This window comes from Triticum aestivum, chromosome 7D (genome assembly GCF_018294505.1).
Source record: "Triticum aestivum cultivar Chinese Spring chromosome 7D, IWGSC CS RefSeq v2.1, whole genome shotgun sequence".
NCBI lineage: Eukaryota > Viridiplantae > Streptophyta > Magnoliopsida > Poales > Poaceae > Triticum > Triticum aestivum.
The window spans coordinates 401,138,965-401,153,040 of NC_057814.1; positions in this window are offsets into that span (position 1 = coordinate 401,138,965).

Below are 14,076 nucleotides of genomic sequence, written 5' to 3' on the forward strand. Positions count from 1 at the left end.
ATTATAGTTTCATGGCTGAATTGCAATTGAAACCAATTCAATACATAGGCCTCCAATACAGACATCCAAACAGAGCGTTAATATATTGTAAAGGAACACGTCCGTGTGGTTTAAATGGGCTAAAGTCAGTGCGGCCCATGTTTCATTTTTCTAGAATTGGTAAAAGTATAATCATTGTAATAAAAATAAAAGCTCAAATATTCGTGTGTTATAATTATTATACATACAAATACAATAACTTATTGACAAAATGTTCAAGTAATTTTTATAAATATTCATGAACTATTAAACTGATAACATATAAATAAATAGTATTTATGAGTTATAAAAAATGTTTGTATAATTTAGAATAACGCAAATATTTATAAATTACATTTCATAAAAAATATTTTAATTATAGAAATATTTGAATAATTGTATGCACCTTTTTGTATTCATAAGTATGTTATTCAAGTAAATGTTTATATTATTTAAGAAATATTCATAAATATACATAATTTTAAATTATTATTTTTATGATTATTCACACTTGACTTTTATTTAAATTATATAAAATGATGAATATATCCTAGTCATGTACACAAGTGAATATTGAAAATTAGTAAGTAAATGTTTGTATTTTTAATTCTGTATAATTCAAACATATGCCATGAGTGTATATTTTATTTATTTACTACACATTTTAAATGCGTGTATTTACTAAAAAAAGTATAATCCACATGTAAATAAGTGAATATTTTTAAAGTTACATGAACAATTTTGAAGTTATTTTATTTGTAGATATAATGTTTATGTATTATATTGCAATTTTCATAAAAACAAAAAAGACTAACATGTGCAAAGTGGGTTGCACTGACTGTAGCCATTTAAACCCCATGAACGTGTTCCTTTACAAAACATTAAGCTCTGTGTTGTTGCTAGCACAGCCTATTGGCTAGCTCGAGGTCACTGGTTTGAGTTCAGCGGCCACCATTTTTTGTATTAATTTTCCCTTTGTGCTGATAAGGTGGTACCCACAGGTCATGGAGGCATATGCTATGTAAGTCATCCTGATTAGCAGGTCTCAAGGCATGCTGGCACACCACATGTGCATGCTAACTCAAATATGGTGCCACGTCAATGCATTTTACCTTACGGATGGGATTTGCACCGTACTTGCACGCTTGTGTAAGTTTTGGAACCGGTTCTAACTATTTCACAACTGCATGTAGTAAAGTGAGCATTCGTCCATTTGTTTTGATAAGGGGACCCATGGGTCATAGACATATGCTTAAGTGGGTCTCATGCCACACTGGCATGTCACATGTCCACGCTAGCTGAAATACGATGCCACATTAGCGCATTTTATGTTTACGGATGGAATTAACACCGTATTTACACACTCGTGCCAATTTTTGGAACCAGTTCTATGTATTTCAGAATTGCAGTCAGTAGAGTGAAAGTTCATGGCAAGTTCAAGCACCAGTGCTGCATTTATCTGTTTCTAAAATATAATTGTGATAAAATGTTATGTTGGTTATAATTGGTTATGTTTAAGACAGCGCAAGTAATTTTGTGACTCACTAAGTCGGCCCAGGCAGAGTCATCACAAGGGCAACACTCGGGAGCAACTAATCAAAGATTATCCCTTGGGGGCTCTAGCAAAGGTCACTTTATTAACCTAGGAGCGCGCAAGTGGTGTGCTCAGTCACCGCCATGTGTCACGCGCTAGGACACCCTCTGGATTTTCCTTTTTACCTGTACGAATTTTTGAGTTTTAGATGGGTTTTTCAGGGGGTTTTCCTTATTTTGTAAGGAAAAATGATTTTTTTAAACCATTGCTTTTCCACGAGAATTTGCTTCTGCGAGAAGCACATGTTGTGCTTCCCAAAAAGGAAAAAGCATAGCATGTGCTTCTACGAGCTGTGCTTCCCCCCAAAAGGAAAAAAACGCCACCTATGCTTCCACGAGAAGCACAACTGTGCTTCCTTGAAGAACAGAAAGCACAACTGTGTTTTTCGAAAACAGAAAATAACAGTTGTGCTTCCCAAAAAAGTGAAAAACATAATTGTGCTTCTGGGTACTGATGTCGCTTGAACGGCGTCGGTATTTTACCAAAGAGGAAGGGATGATGCAGCACAACTACGTAAACGGTACCTGCACACAAAGAACAAATACTTGCAACCCGACGTGTTAAAGGGGTTGTCAATCCTTTTCGGGTAACGGTGCTAGAAATTGTCAAGTTGACGGGATAAAAATTATGATATATTGGATAAATAGTTCTCGAATAAACGTGAAATAAAAGAAGTAAGAAAAAAGTGCATCAAGGTATTTGTGGGTTTTTAGAATAATAGATCTGAAAATAAAGGTAGCAAATAATAGACCGGAAAGCAAATAAGATTAAGAATAGACCCGAGTGTCGGTGTCAAAACCGGCGGATCTCGGGTAGGGGGTCCCGAACTGTGCGTCTAGGATCGATGGTAACAGGAGACGGGGGACACAATGTTTACCCAGGTTCGGGCCCTCTCTATGGAGGTAATACCCTACTTCCTGCTTGATTGATCTTGATGAATATGAGTGTTACAAGAGTTGATCTACCACGAGATCGTAATGGCTAAACCCTAGAAGTCTAGCCTATGAGTATATGGTAATGAATCTCCCCTATCCGGACTATGCCATCCGGTTTATATAGACACCGGAGAGATCTAGGGTTACATGGAGTCGGTTACATAGGAGGAAATCTTCATAATTGGTCGCCTAGCTTGCCTTCCACGCCAAGTAGAGTCCAATCCAGACACGGGTATAGTCTTCGGCCTTCATGTCTTCATAGCCCATCAGTCCGTCCCAACAGATAACAGGCCGAACGCCCGAGGACCCCTTAGTCCAGGACTCCCTCAGGAGCCCCCGAACCTGGCTTCAATGACGAGGAGTCCGGCGCGTAGATTGTCTTCGGCATTGCAAGGCGGGTTCCCCCTTTTCTGAACTCCAAGATAGTCTTCGGGTGCGATGATTGTATCCAGACCTGTTACACACCACGCACAACCGCAGAGAGAATTTATATAGTTTACACGAGTCCCATCCGCTGACAACTTTCTGCAATGTGACGTTACGTCCGTTCGGTCATAATTTCGAACCGCTTGCCCCACGTTTCAAGACACGGTTGCTATTGGCACGTCTTGTCGAAGCAGAGATCGTGTCCCCTTATCGCGGGATTCTCATCAATGCGGGCATGGGTAACCCAACCGTGTCGTTTACACAGGCCTTAGGAATAGGCGAATCTCAAGGTGAGTGAGGAGGCGTTTAATATTTGTTGCCTTTATAAGGAGATAAGGATCCCCCCTTCCTCTTCTCACACTTTCTCTCTGTCTCTGCCTTCCCAACCTCGAGCTCCAGCGCCCAAGTTCCAATCTCCTTTCCACCCCGGCAACCATGTCCGGATCCGGTGGTCAGGGCAAGTGGATGGTCTCCTCCATCATAGAGGAGGACATTACTGAGCTCCGGGCGGCCGGATATTTGGCGAAAGAGATCGCCCACCGTCTGCCGGCCGAGGGACAGATCGTCCCCACGCCGGAGCCCACAGAGAGGGTGGTATTCATCCCCCATTTCTTCCGCGGGCTAGGGTTTCCACTTCACCCCTTCGTCTGCGGGCTAATGTATTATTACGGGGTAGATTTCCATGATCTGTCCCCGAATTCCTTCCTCAACATTTCGACGTTTATCGTCATATGCGAGGCCTTCCTCCGCATCCACCCCCACTTCGGATTGTGGCTCAAAGCCTTCAACGTGAAGCCGAAGGTGGTCGATGGCCAGCACGCGGAGTGCTGAGGGGCAATGGTGAGTAAATTGTCCAACGTCTCTTGGCCCAAAGGCACCTTTGTGGATACGGTAAAGGAGTGGTAGAAGCAGTGGTTCTATGTCACAGAACCATGCAGCACCTCCTGGGCCGCGGCTGCCGAATTCCGCTCCGGCGCTCCTATGCGACTCACCTCCTGGGTCGAGAAGAGTCCGGACTGGTGTTCTCCTGATGAGCCGATAGCGCTGCAGACGCGTGTTCAGAGCATGGTAACCAGGAGCGTCAAGCTCGTTGATGTGATCCAGGTGATGTTAGTTCGCCGGATCCTTCCATGCCAGCGCCGAAGCCGGCTGCTGTGGGAGTTCAATCCAAAGAAGCACCGGACCCTGGTGAGGCTCTTCGAGACTATGCATGAGGGCGCATGGAAATTGCTCTTCAAGGGCAGTGAGAAACCACCAGCCACGGATTCGGACCGTGGTCACCATTGTACACACCCCGCTAGCAAGGTATGTTATTTCGAACAAGACCTCAACCTAATTGTTTGGAGGATGATGTCTGAGCTTTTGTTATTGCTCCTTTAGGACTGGATGGACAGAGCGAAGTGGATCCAGTGTCCGGCTCTGCTGCCTGAAGAACCAGTCATCCCGCGCTTGGTGGAGATGCTAGTACCGGCGTCGTATAAGGCGTCGGAGAAGAAGGCCAAGAAGGCAAAGGGGGCCAAGAGCGGCCTCCGTCGTAAGGGTACTTCGGCCGCGGCATCCGAAGACGACGAAACTCATTCCTCTGTCCCTGAGGACAATGAGGGAGAGAGGAGGAGGAGGAAGAAAACAATCCTCCCCCTGAGGAGAGGAAGAAGAAGAGGGCGGCTCCAGCGCATCTGGGGGCGGAGGCGCCTAAAAAGGGGAAGGGCGTTCCGGCGGCCAACACTGTGTGGGACGTTGACAGTAGTCCGAAACAACGCCCCCACACAAAGCCCCAGGCCGCATCGTAAGTGACATGGCTTATTTATGCGCATATCCAGCCCTTTCTCTCCATTATCTTGATGTAGTTAGCTGTACTATTGCAGTCCGGCCCGCGAGCTAATCCAGTGATCCTCGTCTAGAAGTTCGTTGGCTCCGTCGGAGATGGCGAGCCAGTCTCCACCGCCTGCTTACTCCCCTGGAGCCGGGGACGACGCCGAGGCGCTGTCCCGGAGGGCTGATCCGAGCTGGGGAGGAACCCAGGACGCTATCCGGGAGGCGCCACAAGGCGAAGCCTCCATTGCCGGACAAATGGAGAGGACGATCCCCATGGAGACTGGCGAAGAGGGCCGCCTCCAGCTTGGCCCTCAGCCGGATACGATTCCGGAGACCCATATGGCTCCGGAGTCGGGCGGGCAGCCCCCTTTGAAGGAGGGGGGTGCACCGTTTCCGCCGGTGGCCCCTGTCCATCCAAGGGTGCCGGATAACCTGATGGAGGCGCTACGAGGCGCCTCCGTTATGGACGAGCACCGTGTTCTTATGAGCGCGGTGATCGAGAAGGTTCAGTCCGCCAAGAGTGGACTGAACGAAGCCTACAGCAACCTGTTGACAGGTTTCGAGGTAAATAACAGAGAAAAATGCCATATGGTCAGTAGCCCCTGAGACACTGTCCGGTGCTCGGTAAGAGGAACCGGACAGAGGATCAATCCTCTAGTGAAGGAGACTAACGTGATATGTGTGTATGAGCAGGCGTCGCTGTTGGCCGCGACCTCACATGCTGCCGAAGTCTCTGAACTGAGGCAGAGGTTGGAGCGGATCGAGAATGAGCTCGGCGAGGTTAGAGTGCGGCTGCAGGAGAAGCAAGGTAAGTAATGTTTTGCTGTGTGTTCGGAAAGCGGAGACGCTGTGTATTGACTGTAATGTCAAAACGTATGCAGGAGCCGCGACCGAGATCGAGGCCCTGAAGAAGGCCCTGGGCGAGGCCGAGAAGGCTGTCCAGCAGCAAGCCGCCCGTAAGAAGCTCGAGGCCCGTGTCAAGGAAATCCAGCAGGAGCTCCAAGATGCAGTGAAAAAATGTGAGACCTTGGAGAATGATGCGTCGGCTTAGGAGGCCGAACTCACCAAGGCTCGTCAGGGTGCAGAGACCGCGCGGAATGAGGCCCAGGCCGTCATCCAGGAGATCCAGGAGGCCAGAAAAATCACGGCGGGTAAGGCTTTTAAGAAGCAAAGCAAGTATGCGGAGAGGCAGTACCTTTTACTCACCTGGGTTCGGAGTTCCCCGGGAGCTTTTGCGGATCTACCACGCAGCGTATCAGACACTGCAGATTTCTACCGAGCCGAAGGAGGAGGTTCTACGGAGAAGCTATTCTGGGCGCAGTATGCGGCGCCAGAGCATCCCGTGTCTTTCACCGATCAGCTGAAGCAGCTAGTGGAGCTGCACCGGGTGGCCGAACTAGCCATGAAGGATTTGACAATCCGGCTATGGCCAGCCGAAGCTATGCCCGGCAGCTACTTCGGACTCGTGAGGCGCCTAATGGAAGCCTTTCCGCGGCTAGATGTCGTCAAGCGCTCTGCCTGTATTGAAGGTGCCCGTATGGCCTTCGCTCGCTGCAAGATGTGGTGGGCAAAGATGAACGCTGTTGAAGTTGCCAGCGGACCGCCGGAGGGCAAGGAGCACCGCACACCCGAGAAATATTTTGCGGATGTCATAGAAGGGTCTCGACTTGTGGTAGCTCAATGTTCGAAGGACATTATTTTCGAATGAATACATTCATGTTGTCCTTTGCCTTGTATTATAAAGACAAAGCTTGTTTTGTAATGTAATTTCGTTACGCTTTAAATTGTTTCCTCCTGTGTGGCCGTGTTATATGCAATCTGAGGATTGGCCAGTCGTTGGCTTATGCCCTCACGTAATTAGTACGGAGGTGTTCGGGATGGGATCTAAACAATCTTGATCCAATTATATGGTCCTTGAAGGAGTTGTTTAGCGCAACAAACAAGGCAATCAAACTATACGGCTTAAACACCCTCACTTAGCCATAGGAGTTTTATAATTAAGCAAGTGCGTAGCCCCTGGTCCAAGCCAGGGTGCTGTCAGCATCTAATCGGGAAGTGCCGATCCTTTGCGTGATGCGGAAAAAATCTCCAACGATTTTGTAACCCTCGAACAGCTGACCGGCTCTCGCCGTATCATGACAGCCAGTTTTCGGCTTTCTCTACTGAGGTGCTCATCCGGTCAGGGCCAGGGCACAATCGCAGTAGTTCTCCCTTTACTACCCTAGCCGATAGAGCGGAACATAGGGTAGCAAGCACAGGAGCCGGGCAACCCAACTATTGACCAAACACATGATTCGGAGACAATGCATATAATGCTAAATTCGGGGTGCTGAACTTGTATACAAGAAGTGTTCGGACTTTGTTGTCATGTTATGGGGCGATAAGCAGCCCTTGGCGAATATGAAACGTACAAAGAGTACCGATGTAGCTGATAAGCAGATCGAAATAAAATGAAGTAAGAAGCGAAAACCACAGAAACTGGGCCGCAAATCATTTTTATCATAACTGAATGGATACATCAAGGCGTATCTTATACAAATAGTGCGATAAGCACCCGGACTATTTAACATGCCAGGATCAAGAAGGGGCAGCGTGCGGGTTCTGGGAAATAAGTAAAAATACCGTCAAGAAGAACGTATGGAGGTTAGCCTACGCACGTATGCTGCATGCCCCCTTTGTATGCCAATCCTTCGAAGGGGCTGGTGATCAGGCTCGCAGGAAAAGGAACCTGAAACAGAAAGGAAAAAGTGTGTCCGGGGTCGGTCTAGCCGAACTGTAGATCCCGGGTTAGCTTGTGCCTCCGTCGATGTCCATGGAATTTCAAGTGCGTAATTATGTACGCGTGGTACGAATGCCACTGCTTCATCGGGACTGGGACGGAGGCCGAATTGCTAGTCGAGCTCTTAACGAGCCTTGCTGTCCTGCTGCAGTGTAGTTCGGAACTTCTTGATGGTGTCCAGGGGCTCGGCAGCCGCACTATGGTGTTGTTTGAGAAGGCCGCTCTATACCTCTGCTGCTAGGGCGGCGGTGTGCTCCTCTGTTCGGAGGGAGCGTTCCATGTTGCCATTGACTGTTATGACGCCACGTGGACCGGGCATCTTGAGCTTGAGATAAGCGTAGTGTGGCACTGCGTTGAATCTAGCAAACGTTGTTCGTCCGAGAAGTGCGTGGTAGCCGCTGCGGAATGGGACGATGTCAAAGATTAACTCCTTGCTTCGGAAATTGTCCGGAGAACCGAAGACCACTTCCAACGTGATTAAGCCCGTACAGCGGGCCTCGACGCCTGGTATGACTCCTTTGAAGGTAGTCTTTGTTGGTTTGATTCGTGAGGGGTCAATGCCCATCTTCCGAACTGTGTCTTGATAGAGCAAGTTGAGGCTGCTACCACCGTCCATTAGGACTTGCGTTAGGTGAAATCCATCGATGAATGGGTCAAGGACCAATGCGGCTGAACCGCCATGACAGATACTGGTTGGGTGGTCTCGACGATCAAAGGTGATCGGAAATGAACCATGGATTGAATTTGGGGGTGACTGGCTCTACCGCGTAGACGTCCCTGAGTGCACGCTTATGCTCCCTTTTGGGGATGTGTGTAGCGTATATCATGTTCACCGTTTGGACTTGAGGGGGAAACTTCTTTTGCCCCCCAGTGTTCGGCTGCCGGGGCTCTTCGTCCTCGTCCTCACTTTGTGATCCCTTTTCTTTGTTTTCGGCATTTAACTTGCCAGCCTGCTTGAAAACCCAACAATCCCTGTTGGTATGATTGTCTTGCTTGTCCGGGGTGCCGTGTATTTGGCACGGACGGTCGAGTATGCGGTCCAGGCTGGAAGGTCCTTCATTATTTCTTTTGTAGGGCTTCTTCCGTTGGCCGGACTTGGAGCCACTGAATCCGGCGTTGACTGTGGAGTCATCGGTGTTGTTGTCATTGCTTCAGCGTTTGTGCCTATTGTGCCGGAGCTTGCCAGTGCTATTCTTGGCCTCAGAGGGGCCTGTCTCGCTGGCTGTGTTGTTACTACGGGCCAGCCAACTGTCCTCTCCCGCGCAAAAGCGGGTCATGAGTGCCGTGAGGGCTACCATGGACTTCGGCTTTTCTTGGCCGAGGTGGCGTGCTAGCCATTCGTCACGGATGCTGTGTTTGAAGGATGCTAAGGCCTCGGCATCCCGACAGTCAACGATCTGGTTCTTTTTGGTTAGGAACCTAGTCCAGAATTTTCTGGCTGATTCTCCAGGTTGTTGAACTATGTGGCTTAGGTCATCGGCGTCTGGTGGTCGGACATATGTTCCTTGGAAGTTGTCTAGGAAAGCTTCTTCCAAGTCCTCCCAGCTGCCGATAGAATTTTCAGGCAGGCTGTTAAGCCAATGCCGAGCTGGTCCTTTGAGCTTGAGTGGGAGGTATTTAATGGCGTGGAGGTCATCTCCTCGAGCCATGTGGATGTGGAGGATGAAATCCTCGATCCACACTGCGGGATCGGTTGTGCCGTTGTATGATTCGATATTGACGGGCTTGAATCCCTCAGGGAATTCGTGATCCAGTACCTCGTCTGTGAAGCAGAGAGGGTGTACGGCACCTCTGTACCGGGCCGTGTCGCGGCGTAGCTCTGATGGAGTCCGTTTGCGGCATTCGGACCGAGCGTGGTTAGGTTTGTCACATCCAAATAGGTAGCTGTCTTCGTGCCTCGAGGCACGTCCTCGTGATCCGTAGATCGATCTTGTATGTCCTGCTCTACTGTCCAGGGTCTTCCGGAGGTCATACGTGTGACCCCGAACTCTTCTGTCTTTATTTTTGCGGGGTGGTGGGGCAGGCTGTTGTTCGGCATGAGTTGCCGCTTTATCCTGACCGCATGGTGGCCGGTCGGCCGCCCTGTCTCGACCACGTGGTGGTCGTTCCGCATTACGCGAGGGAGATATGTGTTACGGTGCCTCCTCATCAAATTGAGGTAGCAGTCTGTGTTTCGGGTAGCTTTTGGCTGGGCGCTTGAGGCTGTATTCTTCGGCTGTCAGGACGTCGGTCCATCTGTCGACGAGCAGGTCTTGTTCGGCTTGAAGCTGCTGTTGTTTCTTTTTCAAGCTCCTTGCAATGGCTATGAGCTGAAGCTTAAAGCGCTCCTGCTCCAGAGGGTCCTCCGGCATGATGAAGTCTTCATTGCCGAGGCTTGTCTCCTCTTCGGAGGGTGGATGGTAACTATCGTCCTCCGAGTTATCTTCTATGGCCTGTTCATCAGGGTTGTCTTGCGTGTTGTCATGTTCCTCCTGTTCTGATGCAGCGCCGACAGGGTCTTCATTGTTTTCGGCGTCGCCCAGAGTACTATTTTCTCTGGTGCCAGTGTTGCCATCCTTTAAGCGACAAGGCTTAGAACGGCGTTTGGGGCGCCGGCGCTTGGACTGCGTCTCAGAGGGTTTTTTCTTATCTGGCTCTTCTTTGTCGTTGCCAGATCCTTTGGGTGTATCAACCATGTATACGTCGTACGAAGAGGTGGTCGTCCAACGTCCAGTGAATGGCGGGTCTTGGCCTTGCTCATTGTCGGCATCGTCGTCCATACCGGTGATGTCTTCGGAGCCATAGTCAAGCACGTCGGTTAAGTAGTCGACGGTGGCTATGAAGTGGGTGGCGGGTGGGGAGCAAAATTCCTTGTCGTCCGCCTCTAGCTCGAACCGAACATAGTTCGGCTGTGAGTCTTCCTCCAAGGACAAGTTCTTCAAAGAATTTAGTACGTCACCCCAAGGCGAATGCTGGAAGATGTCTGTGGTGCTAAATTCGAAAATCGATAACCGATCCAGCTCGGTGTCCGCAGGCGCACTTGATCTGGAACATGTAGCCGGAGATGAGTCCGGAGTTCCATTGATGCTAGGATTGCAGGATGTCGAATCCGTGTGCGGCTCCAACGCCGCGGACCTTATGGCCCCGGAGGGGATGACCTACGTCGATACTGAGGCCGTTGCAGCAACAGGATCCATCTCCTCGGTGTGCTCCAATGACAAATTTGAGTCATGTTCATCGGAGAGAAGGGGAGCGATCGCCGCGGTATCAAATCCATCAAAGATAAAGTCTCCACGGATATCCGCGAGGTAGTTCAAGCTTCCAAATCTGACCTAATGGCCACGGGCATAGCTATCGACCTGCTCCAGATGGCCAAGTGAGTTGGCCCGCAGTACGAAGCCGCCGAATACAAAAATCTATCCGGGGAGAAAGGTTTCTCCCTGAACGACGCCATTACCGACGATTGAAGGGGCCATCGAGCCTTTCGTCAATGGCACAGTGGAACTCTCAATGAAAGCACCAATGTCAGTATCAAAACCGGCGGATCTCGGGTAGGGGGTCCCGAACTGTGCGTCTAGGATCGATGGTAACAGGAGACGGGGGACACAATGTTTACCCAGGTTCGGGCCCTCTCTATGGAGGTAATACCCTACTTCCTGCTTGATTGATCTTGATGAATATGAGTGTTACAAGAGTTGATCTACCACGAGATCGTAATGGCTAAACCCTAGAAGTCTAGCCTATGAGTATATGGTAATGAATCTCCCCTATATGGACTATGCCCTCCGGTTTATATAGACACCGGAGAGATCTAGGGTTACATGGAGTTGGTTACATAGGAGGAAATCTTCATAATCGGTCGCCTAGCTTGCCTTCCACGCCAAGTAGAGTCCAATCCGGACACGGGTGTAGTCTTCAGCCTTCATGTCTTCATAGCCCATCAGTCCGGCCCAACAGATAACAGGCCGGACGCCCGAGGACCCCTTAGTCCAGGACTCCCTCACCGGGAGCCGTAGATTTCACTAGCGGCTTCTCTCGAGAAAAATAGCATACAAATTACTATTGGGCAATTGATAGAACTGTTGGGAAACGTAGCATGTAATTTCAAAAAAAATCCTACGCTCGCGCAAGATCTATCTAGGAGATGCATAGCAACGAGAGAGGGAGAGTGCGTGCACATACCCTCGTAGACCGAAAGCGGAAGCGTTTGACAACGTTGTTGATGTAATCGAACTTCTTCTAGATCCGACCGATCAAGCACCGAACCTACGACACCTCTGAGTTCTGCACACGTTCAGCTCGGTGACGTCCCTCGTCCTCTTGATCCAGCAAAGGTGTCGAGGAAGAAGATGAGTTCCATCAGCACGACGGCGTGGTGACGGTGATGGTGAAGTGATCCGCGCAGGGCTTTGCCTAAGCACTACGAAGATATGACCGGAGGCGTAAACTGTGGAGGGGGCCGCCGCACACGGCTAACAATTGTTGGTGTGTGTTCTAGGCACCCCCTCCCTACGTATATATAGGTGGGAGGGGGAGGGGAGCAGCCATGGGGCACCCCAAGTAGGAGGAATCCTACTTGGGGTCCTATCCCAATTCGCCCCATGTCCTTATCACCGGAAGGGGGAAAAGGGAAGAGGGAAGGGAGGAAGGAAAGGGGGGCCAAACCCCCTCTTCCTTCTCCTATTCGGCCTCCTGCCTAAAGGGGGGAGCCACCCCTTGTGGGCTGGTGTGCTCCCCTCTTATGGCCCATAAGGCCCATTATTCCTCCCCGGGGTTCCGGTTAGCCCCCCCGGTACTCCGATATATACCCGATACTATCTGAAACATTTCCGGTGTCCGAATACTATCATCATATATATCAATCTTTACCTCTCGATCATTTCGAGACTCTTCGTCATGTCCGTGATCTCATTCGGGACTCCGAACAACATTCGGTCAGCAAATCACATAAGTCATATAATACTAAATTGTCATCGGACGTTAAGCGTGCGGACCCTACGGGTTCGAGAAGTATGTAGACATGACCGAGACACCTCTCTGGTCAATAACCAATAGCGGAACCTGGATGCTCATATTGGCTCCTACATATTCTAGGAAGATCTTTATCGGTCGAACCGTTATGACAACATATGTTATTCCCTTTGTCATCGGTATGTTACTTGCCCAAGGTTCGATCGTCGGTATCTTCATACCTAGTTCAATCTCGTTACTGGTAAGTCTCTTTACTCGGTCCGTAATACATCATCCCGCAACTAACTCATTAGTCACTTTGCTTGCAAGGCTTCTTATGATGTGCATTACCGAGAGGGCCCAGAGATACCTCTTCGATACTCGGAGTGACAAATCCTAATCTCGATCTATGCCAACCCAACAAACACCTTTGGAGATACCTGTAGAGCATCTTTATAATCACCCAGTTACATTGGGACGTTAGATAGCACACAAGGTATTCCTACGGTATTCGGGAGTTGCATAATCTCATAGTCGAAGGAATATGTATATGACATGAAGAAAGCAACAGCAATAAAACTGAACGATCATAATGCTAAGCTAACGAATGGGTCTTGTCCATCACATCATTCTCCTAATGATGTGATCTCATTCATCAAATGACAACACATGTCTATGGTTAGGAAACTTAACCATCTTTAATTAACGAGCTAGTCTAGTAGAGGCTTACTGGGGACATGGTGTTTTGTCTATGTATCCACACATGTATCAAGTTTCCGGTTAATACAATTCTAGCATGAATAATAAACATTTATCATGATATAAGGAAATATAAAATAACAAATTTATTATTGCCTCTAGGGAATATTTCCTTCAGTCTCCCACTTGCACTAGAGTCAATAATCTAGATTACATTGTAATGATTCTAACACACATGGAGTCTTAGTGCTGATCATGTTTTGCTCGTGGAAGAGGCTTAGTCAATGGGTCTGCCACATTGAGATCCGTATGTATTTTTCAAATCTCTATGTGTCCCTACTTGACTTGATCATGGATGGAGTTGAAGCGTCTCTTGATGTGTTTGGTTCTTTTGTGAAATCTGGATTCCTTCGCCAAGGCAATTGCTCCAGTATGTTCACAAAAGATTTTCATTGGACCCGATGCACTAGGTATTACACCTAGATTGGATATGAACTCCTTCATCCAGACTCCTTCATTTACTGCTTCCAAAGCAGCTATGTACTCCGCTTCACACGTAGATCCCGCCACGACGCTCTGCTTGGAACTGCACCAACTGACAGCTCCACCATTCATTATAAATACGTATCTGGTTTGTGAGTTAGAGTCATCCGGATCAGTGTCAAAGCTAGCATCGACGTAACCATTTACGACGAGCTTTTTGTCACCTCAATAAACGAGAAACATATCCTTAGTCCTTTTCAGGTACTTTAGGATGTTCTTGACCGCTGTCTAGTGATCCACTCCTGGATTACTTTGGTACCTCCCTGCTAAACTTATAGCAACCCACACATCAGGTCTGGTACACATCATAGCATACATGATAGAATCTATGGTTGAGG